The sequence below is a fragment of the Ciconia boyciana genome, chromosome 26 (genome assembly GCF_034638445.1).
Source record: "Ciconia boyciana chromosome 26, ASM3463844v1, whole genome shotgun sequence".
NCBI lineage: Eukaryota > Metazoa > Chordata > Aves > Ciconiiformes > Ciconiidae > Ciconia > Ciconia boyciana.
The window spans coordinates 1,268,702-1,281,491 of NC_132959.1; positions in this window are offsets into that span (position 1 = coordinate 1,268,702).

Consider the following 12,790-nt stretch of genomic DNA (forward strand, 5'->3'; position numbering starts at 1 on the left):
GTGGATCGGGGGGACCCACGGGGAGACCCGGGTGTGGGGGACACACGGGGACAGCGTGGATCGGGGGACCCACGGGGAGCCACGGGTGTGGGGGGACACACGGGGACAGCGTGGATGGGGGGACCCACGGGGAGACCCGGGTGTGGGGGACACACGGGGACAGTGTGGATGGGGGGACACACGGGGAGACCGGGGTGTGGGGGACACACGGGGACAGCGTGGATGGGCGGACCCACGGGGAGACCCAGGTGTGGGGGACACACGCGGACAGCGTGGATGGGGGGACCCACGGGGAGCCACGGGTGTGGGGGACACACGGGGACAGCGTGGATGGGGGGACACATGGGGAGTCACGGGTGTGGGGGACACACGGGGACAGCGTGGATGGGGGACCCACGGGGAGACACAGGTGTGGGGGACACACGGGGACAGCGTGGATCGGGGACACATGGGGAGCCACGGGTGTGGGGGACACACGGGGACAGCGTGGATGGGGGACCCACGGGGAGACACAGGTGTGGGGGACACACGGGGACAGTGTGGATGGGGGACCCACGGGGAGACCCAGGTGTGGGGGACACACGGGGACAGCGTGGATGGGGGACCCACGGGGAAACACGGGTGTGGGGGACACACGGGGACAGCGTGGATGGGGGGACACATGGGGAGACCCGGGTGTGGGGGACACACGGGGAGACCCAGGTGTGGGGGACACACGGGGACAGCGTGGATGTGGGGGACCCACAGGGAGACGTAGGTGTGGGGGGACCCATGAGGACACCCGGGTGTGGGGGACCCACAGCAAGACTTGGATATAGGTCCCCTATATCCACAGGGACACCCGGGTGTGTGGGGACCCACAGGGACAGCATGGATGTGGGGGACCCACGGGGCCACCCAGGTGTGGGGGGACCCACAGACACAGCCCGGTTATAGGGGTCCCACCTGTACCCCGGGTATGGGGGGGCCCTTAGCCACAGCCGGGATTTGGGGGGCACGAGGCTTCGGCAGGGAAATGAGGGGTCACCCCCTGACACCCCACTGAGGCGTGCCCCGCGAGGAGCCCCCCAAACCCTCGCCACCCCTTGAGTCCCCACAGATGCCCTGTGCCACAAGGGGAGGATGGGGGGGGTCCCCAAAAAGGAGAGCGAGGCGCTTTCCCCCCCCTCCTGCCCCCGCAGATTTTCCAACGTGGAAAACATGGAAAAGTGAAAATGAAAATGAACCGTTTTCCGGGAATCCCGGGGAGCGAGCGGCAGTCGCCCGACTCGTCCCCCCGCACCCCAAATCCCGCACCCTGTACCGGCTCCCAGCCTCCCACTGCCCCCCGGGCCCCCAAATCAACTTTTTGGGGGCCAGCCTGTCCTGCCTGCATCCCCCCGTGCCACCGTCCCCCAAAATCCCGTTTGCACGCCTCGGGGGGGGTTTTGGGGTCGTGGACATGGCCTCCCCTCCGTGGTGACGGTGGTTTTGGGGTGCCACCAGATTTGGGGTGCCACCCCGGGCGAGAACAGCCAGACCCCTCTCTGCAAACTGGTTTATTTGGGGGGGCCGGTTCCTGCTCTTTGTACAGGCAGGGCGAGACCGGCAGCTGCGTGCAGGCAGGGACCCGACGGCTTGGGGGGGGCGAAGGGGCACCCCGGACCCCACGGGGGGGCTCAGCCGGACCCCGGGGGCTGTGCTGGGGATGTTGGCCACATTCCGGGGTGCTGCGGGGCTGGGATGGGGGGGACGAGGGGGAGTCGTGGCTGCCCCCCGCCCCGATGCACGGCCCACCCTAGGGCGGCTGGAGGGACCAGGTGGGGGGCTGGGGGGATGCGACGCTGCTGGCCGGGTGCACCCCACTTTTGCCGTTCAGCTCCAGCTTCACCCCAGGGCAGCTCTGTGCAGCGGTGGCACCACGCCGGCCTTCCTCCTCCTCTTCCTCCTCCTTGCCTTCCTCCCCTGGCTGGGATGAGGAGGGCTCCGGCACCAGCCCCCTGGCCACGAGTGGGAGCCCAGGGAAGGCTCTGGGGGGGAAGCTGGGGTGCAGGAGCACCGATGTGGGGAGCCCCGTACGGCTGGGGACCCCTGGCTGGGGGGGCGGCAGCGGTGGGGGGCGGCTGGGGGGGGCCAGGACGTGGCCGGGGAAGGTGGCCCAGGCGGGTGCCGGGGAGCCCAGGGCTGGCAGCGGCGGGGGGAAGGCAGCCAGGTGGGCAAGCTCCTCCGGGACCCCCAAACGGCAGCAGGAGCCCCCCAAGCACGGGGGGGACGCGGAGCCGAGGCCTGCGGGCAGCAAGAGACGGGGAGCGCCGTGAGCGTGGCCGGTGGCGGCACCGTACGGCACAGCCGAACCGGGGTCACGCCGAGGGGTGCGGGCAGCACCCTGGGGTGCTCCGGCTGGTCCCTTCTCCCTTGGCCTCGACACCCTCCGAGTGGGTGCCCCGTCCTCTCTCCCAGCCACAGCCACTGGGTGCTGCTGTGGGACCGGCAACGGCGGCGTCCCTGCCTGTGCTGGGGCTGCAGGCAGGGCCCTCCTGCCTGCACCAAGGGCCCCGAGTCCCACCATACCCTGCACCCACAAAAGCTCTGGCACCCACTGCTCTCCACCGCCCTGCAGCCCCCTGCCCTGCCCGCAGGCAGCGAGCCCTGCCTGTCCCCGATGCCTCCCCTGCCTGCGCAGGCAGCAGCGGCGCTTGCCACGCCAGCCAGCCCCGCTGGCCCCACGCTTACCAGTCCCGGTGGTGGCTGCCCTCTTCTCCAGCATGTCGGGGTGCCGGGGGTGCTGGGGACCCCGGTGCCAGGCCAGCGGCTCCGCCAGCACCCGCCGGCTCAGCAGCACGCTCGGCACCAACTGGGGGGATGAAAGGGGACGTGGCAGTGCCGGGCAAGGGCAGCCTGTCCCCAGGGATGTCCCCAGCCGGACTGGGTCCCCCGGACCCCCTTACCTGGCTTGGCATGCCGGGGGGCACGGCAGGGGGGTGGCACAGGCTGCCGGCACCCGGCAGCGAGGACGGGCAGCGGGCGTCCCACAGCGGGCAGCTGAGGAAGATGAGTTTGCTGAAGTTGAACTTGTAGGTGAAGCGTTTGCCCTTGGTCTTGTGCAGGATGCGCTTGTTGTAGTAGTACCTGGGGGGTGGGAGGGTGGAAGTGGGGGTGTTAACGGACGGACGGACCGACGGACACCTCCGCTGAGGGCTGGGAACGGGGTGAGCTGAGGGGACCCCTTGGCATGGCGGACGCCACCCCGTGGGGTCTCCCGGGACGGTGAGGGCCCCCAAACCCCCGTCCCCTGCGGCACCTGAGCGCCCGGCTCAGCTTGTCGTAGTTCATCTGGGGTTTGCATTTCCTCCGACCCCACAGCCGGGCCACTTCGTCAGGGTCCTTGATGACAAACTCCCCGTACTCGCCCTGCTGCCAGGCGATGACATGGCGAAACTCCTCCTTCTGCAGCAGCTCCAGGATGAAATGCCATAACTGGATCTGTCGGGAGCCGGGGCTGGACTCAGCTTTGTACGCCCAGTCGGGGAAGGCCAGCCCTGCGGAGCGAGCGGGGCAACGCTTAGGGGTCTCTGGGGACCGGGGGACATCACCCCAAGGTCACCGCTCCCCGCCAAGGCAGCTGCTTGGTCGCTCCGGGGAGATTGGTGCCCAGGTCCGTGCCCCATCCCGCAGCGGCTGCGGGTCTGCGGAGAGGAACCGACCCTGGGTGCGGGCAGGGAGGAAAGCGGGGGGCTGAGGGTGGGCCATGCACCCCTTCCCTCCCCAAGGCTTTGCCCCCCTCGCTGGGCTCCGCTTTGGGGGCTCACCTGGTACCCAGCAGGAGCCAGGCAGGACGGGCAGCCCCTGGGACAGGCAGCCACACTGCATCCTCCAGCCTGCGAGCAGAAAGCAGAGGAGCCCTGCGGTGAGCACCCAGCACCCGGGACGCACCCAGCACCCGGGACGCACCCAGCACCGGCGGGGATGCACCCAGCACCGGGGGGGACGCACCCAGCACCGGGGGGATGCTGCCGCGGTGGTACGTGACCTCCCCGGGACAGGCCATGCCGCCGCAACTCACGGGAACGGTCGTGTCCTCGCTTGCAGGGGGTTCGGCATCGCCAAAAAAACAAAAAATCACCTTTTCCCACCGCTTCCCGTGGGGTCCCGGGTGGGGGAACCCCAGCACCCCCACCCCACTCACCTCCGGCCCCGCCGGGGGGGGTCTTCCTGAGTGGGAGCTGCTGGGCAGGAGAATCCCTCTGAGGGTCTCAGGGAGCATCACCTGGATATATAAAGGGAGGGGATGGGTGAAGCGTAAATCTGCTTAAGGAGGAGAGGGAGTGAGAGATGGCTGGGAAGGAGAAGGGGGAGCGGAGGGTTGGGGTGCAGGGCGGGGGTTTGGGGGTCCCTGCCCGGCAGCCGCGAAGGAACCGCTGCCGAAACCCCCGACTGGTTTGTGCCCCTTCGGCTGCAGGTGCCTGGAGGTGGGTGCCCCCCCTGTTTTATCTGAGCCTGATTCCAGATTCAGCCCAAAACCCCCAGGTTAATTAAAAAAAAAAAAAAAAAAAAAGAGATGGGAATGATGAGACAGGGTGAAGGCGGCTTCGTCCCCTCCCTGCTCCCTCCTCTCCCTCGCCCGAGCGGCCGCGGCGCTTTCCCGGCCCCGTATCCCAGCCGGGTAAATAGAAATGGGGCAATTTGGGATATTTGGATTGGAGCAGGAAGGCAAACAGGGCCCCGAGAGCGGCAGCTCCAAAGGGCAGGAGGCTGCAAACCCCCCAGGGGCTCGGGGGCAATGGAAAGGCTTCGTGCCCTCTTTTTCTTTTCCTCTCCTAATTTGCTTTCCTCTCCTCGTTTATTCTCCGTCTCGCATTTGCGAGGGCCTCGACGCCTCTTTCAAATCTCTGGTGCAGGGTGGGGGGTCCCCGTGAGCCCCACGGGGGCTGTTGAGCCCTGGGGGTGTTTTCCTGGGGTGCCCCATCTCCGGCTGAGGGTCCCCCCCGGATTTGGGGGAGAGGAACCGAGTGGAGACCACAGACATGGAAGGGGGGGGTCCAAATTGGGGCAGGGGGTCCCCTGCTGTGGGGGTGGGCAGGGAGCCAAGACGCCTGGGTCCCCCCAGGACAGGGGAGGGGGGACAATGGGGGGGTGGAGGGGAGCGTTTGGGGCCGATCCCGCGGGGCTGGCTGTCCGGGCTGGGATTTGGCCGGGTTCCTGCCCCTTTATCTCTCCCAAATCCCTCTCCAATCTCCTTAGGCGGCCCCCCAAGCCCTGGAGGGGGGGGCATCACCCCTCGGGCAGGCAGAGATGAAGGGCCTCTTCGGTTAAAAGCATTTAATGCTATTAAAACAAGCAGATTAGGGAGCATCGGAACAGCCAGGAGCCAGGGGGACCCCAATGGGGCCGGGGGGGACCCCAATGGAACTGGGGGGGACCCCAATGGAGCTGCGGGGGGCAGATCCCGGGGCTCATCGCAGGTACGGGGCAGGGGAGAGGGGTTGCCGCAGCCAGATGGGGATGGAACATCACCACAGCCACCCTCGATGGCATGTCACCCCCTCATTTCCCGGGGCCGGGAGACCCTCCCCGTGCTGCGGGGTCCGACCCCCGCCCCGGCGGGAAGCCCCATCCCGGGCTCGGAGCACCCTCGGATGCTCACGGTGGTTTCCCCCTTCCCTCCCTGGCCCTGCTCGTTCCCGTCCTTCGGTCTCCTGGGACTGTGGGATTTAAAAGGTTTCAAACAGAAACCCTAACCGGGCTGGGGGGGAGGATGACAAGGGGATGAAGGTCACATCGGAAAGTCACAGCCCTGGAAACATCCAGGCGAGGGGCTCAGGAGGGCTCCCAGGGGCGGGGGGGGGGGCAGGCTGGTCCCTGGGTATGTCACGTCCTGGGACAGTGGCATCCCCTGTCCCCCGCTCGGTCCCCTCCTGTATCCCAGGGCTGGATACAGCCCATCCCGGGACTCGATCCATCCATCCTGGGCTGGATACGGCCAAACCAGGGCTGGATGTGGTCATCCTGGGGCTGGATACGGCTAAACCAGGGCTGGATACGGCCAAACCAGGGCTGGATATGGCTAAACCAGGGCTGGATATGGTCACCCCAGGGCTGGATACGGCCAAACCAGGGCTGGATACGGCCAAACCAGGGCTGGATGTGGTCATCCTGGGGCTGGATACGGCCAAACCAGGGCTGGATATGGCCAAACCAGGGCTGGATACGGCCAAACCAGGGCTGGATGTGGTCATCCTGGGGCTGGATATGGCTAAACCAGGGCTGGATACGGCTAAACCAGGGCTGGATACGGCCAAACCAGGGCTGGATGCAGTCATCCTGGGGCTGGATATGGCCAAACCAGGGCTGGATATGGTCATCCCGGGGCTGCATATGGCTAAACCAGGGCTGGATATGGCTAAACCAGGGCTGGATATGGTCACCCCAGGGCTGGATACGGCTAAACCAGGGCTGGATATGGTCACCCCAGGGCTGGATACGGCTAGACCAGGGCTGGATACAGCTAAGCTGGCCATGCTGGGCACCGGGGGAGAGGGGGGCACTGGATCCAGCTCCTGACCGTGGGGCTCTTATGGCTGCCACGAGGAGCGGGGCTGGGATTTGGGCTGGGATATCATCGGCTTCATCCCCCGAGCCCAGCCCTAATCCTCAAAGCTCTTTGGGGTTTTCCCTCACTGCCTAAATCCTCTTCGGAGCTGGCAGCAAGGTGGGAGCTGGCGCAGGGGCACCGACCCGAGCAAACAGGGTGAAACCCCACCCTTGAATTGGTGAAATCGGTGAAAATGGAAAACGAGACCCGTTCCCTGCCTGCGCCAAACCCTGCCTGCAGTGAACCCTGCCTGCAGGCAGAGGTGGAGGCAGGGGCAGCCTCGGGAGCACGAAGCCGGCACGGTGACCCCGAGCAGAGCCACCTCCTGACCCGAGCATCCGCAATGGGACATCCCCGTGCGTGGGTGGGAGCTGTGGGGGGAAGCGGGGTGTCCGAGGCACCGGCCGTGCCCCTTGCCCGCTCCGGTGCCATCGTGGAGGGCATCCAACCCACGCCGGGAACGAGAGGGGCTCCGAGGGGTGCTGGGACCCCCGGGTCCCTGCAAGGGAAGGGCTCGCAGTGCCTCTCCCAAAGCATCCGCGCCGGATCGCTCGGGGGTCTCCTACCTCCCACCGGCGCCCGGCATCCGTCTCGCCCGTGCGCTCCCCGCCTCTGGCGCACCCGGCCCGATGCATTTCACCGCGTTAGGGTCACTTAAAATGAAAACCCAGTCCTGCTGCGCTCGCTCCCGGGAGGGCGGCTGTGGCTGCACAGGCGATTGCGTTAACCCCTCACCAGCCGCGGGCTGCTGACCGCTGCCGTCGCCATCCTCCTCCTCCTCTTCCTCGTGCCTGGTCCCTGTGAGTTATGGGGATGCAGCTCCCTGCGCACCGGTCCCTCCCTACGTGAGACCAGCCGGGGACACCGATGGGGACAGCCAGGAAGGGCACCGAGCGCCTTGGCCAGCAGTGCCAGCGGGGTCCTGCCGGAGAAGCGGGGATCCGGCAGGGATATTTTGGCCAGGACGGGGTTTCCCCAGCCCCGGAGGCCTCTGGAAAATTCTCCCAGAGTCACGCACAAAGCCCAGGGGCACCAAAAGGTCCGGCAGCCCGTCCCTACCTGCCCGTCCCATCCCATCCCATCCCATCCCATCCCATCCCATCCCATCCCATCCCATCCCATCCCATCCCATCCCATCCCTGTGATCTGGGAGGAGTGGGTTGATGCTGGGAAAGGCGACGGGACCCTCCCCAGTTTATCTCCTCCAGCGGCGCAGGGTCACATCCAAGCCGGGGGGGATTCGGCTGCGGGGAAAAGCGGGGACCCGAAGGGGAAGGCTGGGTGAGGAGGGGCTGGGGCTGCCGTGGGGACAAGCCCCACTTGGCTCAACCGTCCCAGGAAGCCGGCGGTGATGGAGGGGAGCAGCATCGCTCCCCGCTTTGCCCGGTGACGGGGAATTAAATCCCGGAGCTGTTTGCTGGTTAAATCAAGTGAGGCTAACGTGACGGAAAGCGATACGGGCTTGGGGGGGGGGGGAGGGTGACTGATGGATGGGGGTGGGGATGGGGTGGCAGAGCAAGGGATGTGCGAGATGGGCTCGGGGACGGCTGCGGGGGGCCCCCATGGGTGCTCATCCCCTCAGGAGTCACAGGGATGCTGCAAAATTGTGTTGTCCTGGTCCATGGTGCCCGGGCATCAGGGCTGGAGTGAAAATCTCCCCGCTCTCCGTGCCGGATCCGTCCCCTGACGGCTGCGCAGCTTGGCCGATGCCGAGAGCCGCCATCCCAGCCAGGTACCCGTCCCCGCGGCCGGCTCCCACTGGGACGCGAGCCCACGGCACGCCATGGCAAGAAGCATGACCCTCCTGCATGGCCACGCTCACCGCGATGCCTCCACCACGGGCAGCAGCACGGTGCCCGCAGCACCTCCCCGGCGCTGGGGCTGGGCTTTGCCCACTCCCAGCCGGCGCAGCTCCGCCGGCAGCGCTCCTGCCCGTGGCCCGAGCCCAGCCGGAGCCAGCCAGACGCGCCCTGGCAGCGTGGAGGCCGGGTGGAGCCGGTGAACGTTTCTTGCCGATCCAGGAGCTCGCTGTGAATCCCGCAGGGCGTAGCCGGCTCGTGGCTGCCCACCCATTGCGACACCGTCAGCCATGGCGGCGCGGTGCCAGGGCCCCGGGCGCCGAGCGCTTTGCCTACCAAAGCGCCGGGCGAGTTCCCGCTCCTTTGCTTTCCCTCCTCGTAATTGGGAGGAAGGGCCCGGGCGGCTCGCTATCTGTTCTGACTTGAACATCTAGAGCGTGCCAGGAGCGAGCGGGATGGGGAGGCAGCCGTGCCGGTGCTGGACCCCCGACCCACCGTGTGCCGGCACCCAGGGCACCCTGTGCGCGGTTTCCCCCTGCCCGTTGCACCGGCACAGAGCCGGGGAATGCTCCCGGTCCAGCCCCGGCAGCTTGTTGTGGATAACCCACCGAGACGTCCCCGTCTCCCCGAGGATGGGGCCGCAAAGCACGAGCCGGATCAATAAGTCATTTATCACGGGTTAATCCCCCCCAAATTAAAATAATAATGAGAGGAGGTTGGGCGGGAAGGGGGGAAAAGCAAGAGGTGGGTTGGGAGCGGGGAGCCGAGCCGAGGGACGGCCACGGACGTCAGCGGCAGAGCTGGGAGGTCGAGGCGGAGGGGAGCGGTTGAGCCTGGGAAGCAAGGGCGGAAAATCACAGAAAAAGGGAAAAGCAGGATGAAAAGGGAAGGAGGAGGGAGGGGAGAAGCGGAGGGGGCTCATCTGAGGGTGAGGGATGCTCATCTGAGACGAGGGTGAGGGACGGGGGAGATGAAGAGCGAGAGGACGCGGCGAACGGGAGATGGGGAGCGAGGAGGGAAGGCAGAATTGGCCGAAAATGACAAAAGAGCAAGCGGAGGAAAGGAAATGAGAGAAAGGAGGCAGGAGCCCGGGTGAGGGGTGCTGGGGGACCGTGCCGGGAGCAGGATGAGGCCGGCGTGCGGGCGCACGCCCCGCTCCGGTTCCCGAAGCCTCTTCAGGTGCCATTAGCGGGGATGGGAGGTGACAGCTGACGATCGATAGCAATCGCGCCGACGGCCTCCCAGCAGTAAACCCATTTCGCTCACGTTTTCGCGTGCCCCGGCCCCCTCCAGCGCCCGCCCCGCCGGCACGAACCCCCCCAGACCACGGCCGCCTCCAGGCCCCTTTTTGGCCGCAGCCGACGTCGTGCAAAGCCCATGTGCGGGGCAGGATCGGGCCCCGGGGCTTCGCAGTGCCGGGACGGCACAGCTCATCGCTCCTCCCGGCCGGGCGGGAGCAGCTCTCTGCCTCTCAGAGGTGCCTTTCGGGTGCCAAGGGAGGATTAACAGCACCCCAGGCAGGATCGGGGCTGGAGGTGGTTTTAATTGCCAGTAAGAGGAGGCTGGGACTGGATGAAAGAGCTTTGGGGTTTTATTGCACCTGCGAATTCGGGTGGTTCCAAGAGCAGCAGGCTCCCGCCGACCCAGGGGGTGCTCCCGGCCAGATCCCCGCCGGGAGCAGAGACCCCCGGGAGAAATTTGGGGGGGGTAGAGGGGGGGGATGCCAAGAAGAGACCCCGGGGACTTGTAAGCGTGGGGTAGAGAGGGCGTGGGGAAATCCCCAGTGGGTCTGCAGGCTCGCTGCCCTCGGGGGGGGACCTCCCACGCGCCCAGCTGCACCCGAGCATCCCCCCACCCCGCCGAGCCGGGCATCCCTCCCCAAAAAGGCTTTGGAAAGTCCCGGAGAGATTCCCCCCCCCCGCCGCCCCCCGTGCCGCGTTATCCAGCCTACCGTGCCCCTGGCAGCGTGGCGCTCCGGCATCGGGGAGATGCTCGGCCACGGCGTGATGCTGCGATGCTTGGACGGGGAGCAGCTCCTGGGCTGCCTGTGCCGGTCCAGCTCCTCGTCCAGAGCCTCGTCCCCCTCTTCCCGCTTCACCGCCTGCAAGCGAGAGCATGGGGACAGCGGCGGTCCCGGGGTGACGCGGAGCGAGCTGGGGACAGGGGACCCCCGTCCCGTCCCTGTCCCAGACCCCGCCGGGGCTCCTGCACCTCTGAGGGAGAAGGGAAAACCCTGTGAGGTTGTTCCTTAAATCTGTGTTTCCTTTTCCAGGGCTCCCGGGAGCGGTGGGGACGCCTGCCCTGCCATCCCCGCGAGGCCACGGGGCAGCGGAGCAAAGCGGGGATCGCCTCGCCCCAAACCCGTTTCAGGACGGAGCAGGCGAAACGCAGCCGTGGGCACGGGCAGAGGGGCAGGAGCCGGCCACCAGCCCCTCCGGGGAGGCCGGACTCTGCTCCCGTTAGGTCACGGCTGATGCCATCGGCTTGGCGTAACCACGAGGGGCTTCGCCTGGGGGACGCGAGGCCCGATGGCGGGAGGAACAGATGAAGGCACGCAAGCCCCGGCGCGGTTTTTCAGCCCCCCCAGGGAACCGGCCGGGAGCTGGAGCGAGAGCCGATAACGCGGTGGCCAAATAAGAGATAAAGCAATTACCTGATCAATGCGGGCGAAATGGAGGAACGGCACAGATCGATACCGGCAGCCCCCGCCTCGGCAGGCGAGGAGGAAGGGGGAGAAGGGCGATGAAGGAGGGGAGAGAGATGAAGAGGAGGCACAGAGGGAGATGCAGCCCATATCCCGCTTCACCCGTCCCCGTCCTCCCCCCCGAGGACTCGCTCCCGGGGCTGGGATGAGGATGGGGAGTCCCGAATCGCAGGCTGTCCCCCCAAAAAACCTCCACCCCGAGACGCTGCAGTATCAGCCAGCACAGCTCCGGCTAAGGGAGTGAAAAGGGAGTGAAAAGGGAGCGAAAAGGGAGTGAAAAGGGAGCGAAAAGGGAGCGAAAAGGGAGCAGTGGAAGGAGGAAGGGCACTGGGGGGCTTTCCTGGCCCCCAAATCGCTCCGGTGTTTGGGAAGGAGAGGGAGCACCCGGCTGGGAGCGCAGCCCTGGCTCCGAAGCGCGGGCAGGCTCTTAATCAGCTTTGCCATCAGCTCCCGGCACGAGCTGCTGGGGCCGCTTTGGAAAATTCCCGCTTGGATGTTGCTGGAAATTTCTACAGAGTAAGCTTAGGTCTTCCAGTTTGGGCTCAAATCTCCCGTATTTTTCCCTGGAAAGCAGACAGGGTTCTGCTCCAGAGGAAACCTCAGCGTGGCTAGAAAGGGGCTCGTCTTCATCATGAAATTGGAAGAGCACTTGCAGTTTTCCCTTTTAATCAAGAAGCTGGAAAAGCGTCTCCAAAAATGCCGTTTTTCCACTTATTTTCCTGGCCGCTCTCTCCCCGGGAGGGGCCTGATCCTGCGCAGGGGCCGGCAGCATCCCCGGGGCCGGCACGGCTCCTCCAGCTCCCGCACTCGGTGCCTCGTTGTGCAACGGGATTTTTTTTTTTTTAATTTTTTTTTGCAACGACCATTTTGCAAACTTCCAAACGGGACCCGTTTTTCCCCAAAATATCCCAAATCCCCCCAAGATTGGCCTGGGAGCGCCCCGCCAAAGCCACCGGCAACAGCAAAACCAGGGTCTTGAATTCACACCTCATTGATAAGCACGGATGGAGAAATAAAAAAAAATCCCCCGTGAGGATTAGCCGGCTGTCAGGACCCTGGTGCGTGTGTCCTTGGAATTAAGGGGTGTTTAATTAAATATACTTCTTATTAGATTAATTGTGTGTCCGAGGAAGGGAGGGGAAAGCTCTCGCTGGGCAGCTCCGTCCCTCCAAGAGCGTGGCACGAACAGGAGGGTGCTGGGGGCTCAAGCGGCTCCGTGCCCGGTGTCGCTGCCCCGGCCGTTTGCAAGAGAATAATGATAATAATAATAATTAATAATAATCTAGTAATAAGAAAGGCCTGGACAGGGGCCGGCCGCAGAGCAGAGCCCTGCGGTGGAAGCACAGGGCTGAGAGCCAGGGGCTCCATCCCCTAATCCTCTCCTGACACACATCCCTTTCTGTGCTCAGAAATAAAATAAAAAAGAAATAATAATTAAAAAAAAGCCCCGAGCTGCCTTCCCAGCCCGAGCGGGGTCCCCCACGCCAGCACGTCCCCGGCCCCTTTCCACTGGAGAAAGCCTCTAGCGAAGGCACCGTTGGCAGCGGGTCTGGCCAAGGGGGAAAGCCGCGCCGGTCTCCGAGCGGGGATTTAAGCCAGTTTTAGTTGAATTTAGTTTAAACCCGACTCGACAAGAGCGCAGCTGGGGTCGGCCCAGCCCTGCATCCCCCCCATCCCGCTCGGCGGCCCTTCAGGTCTTCCCAAACCCGCGCCCGT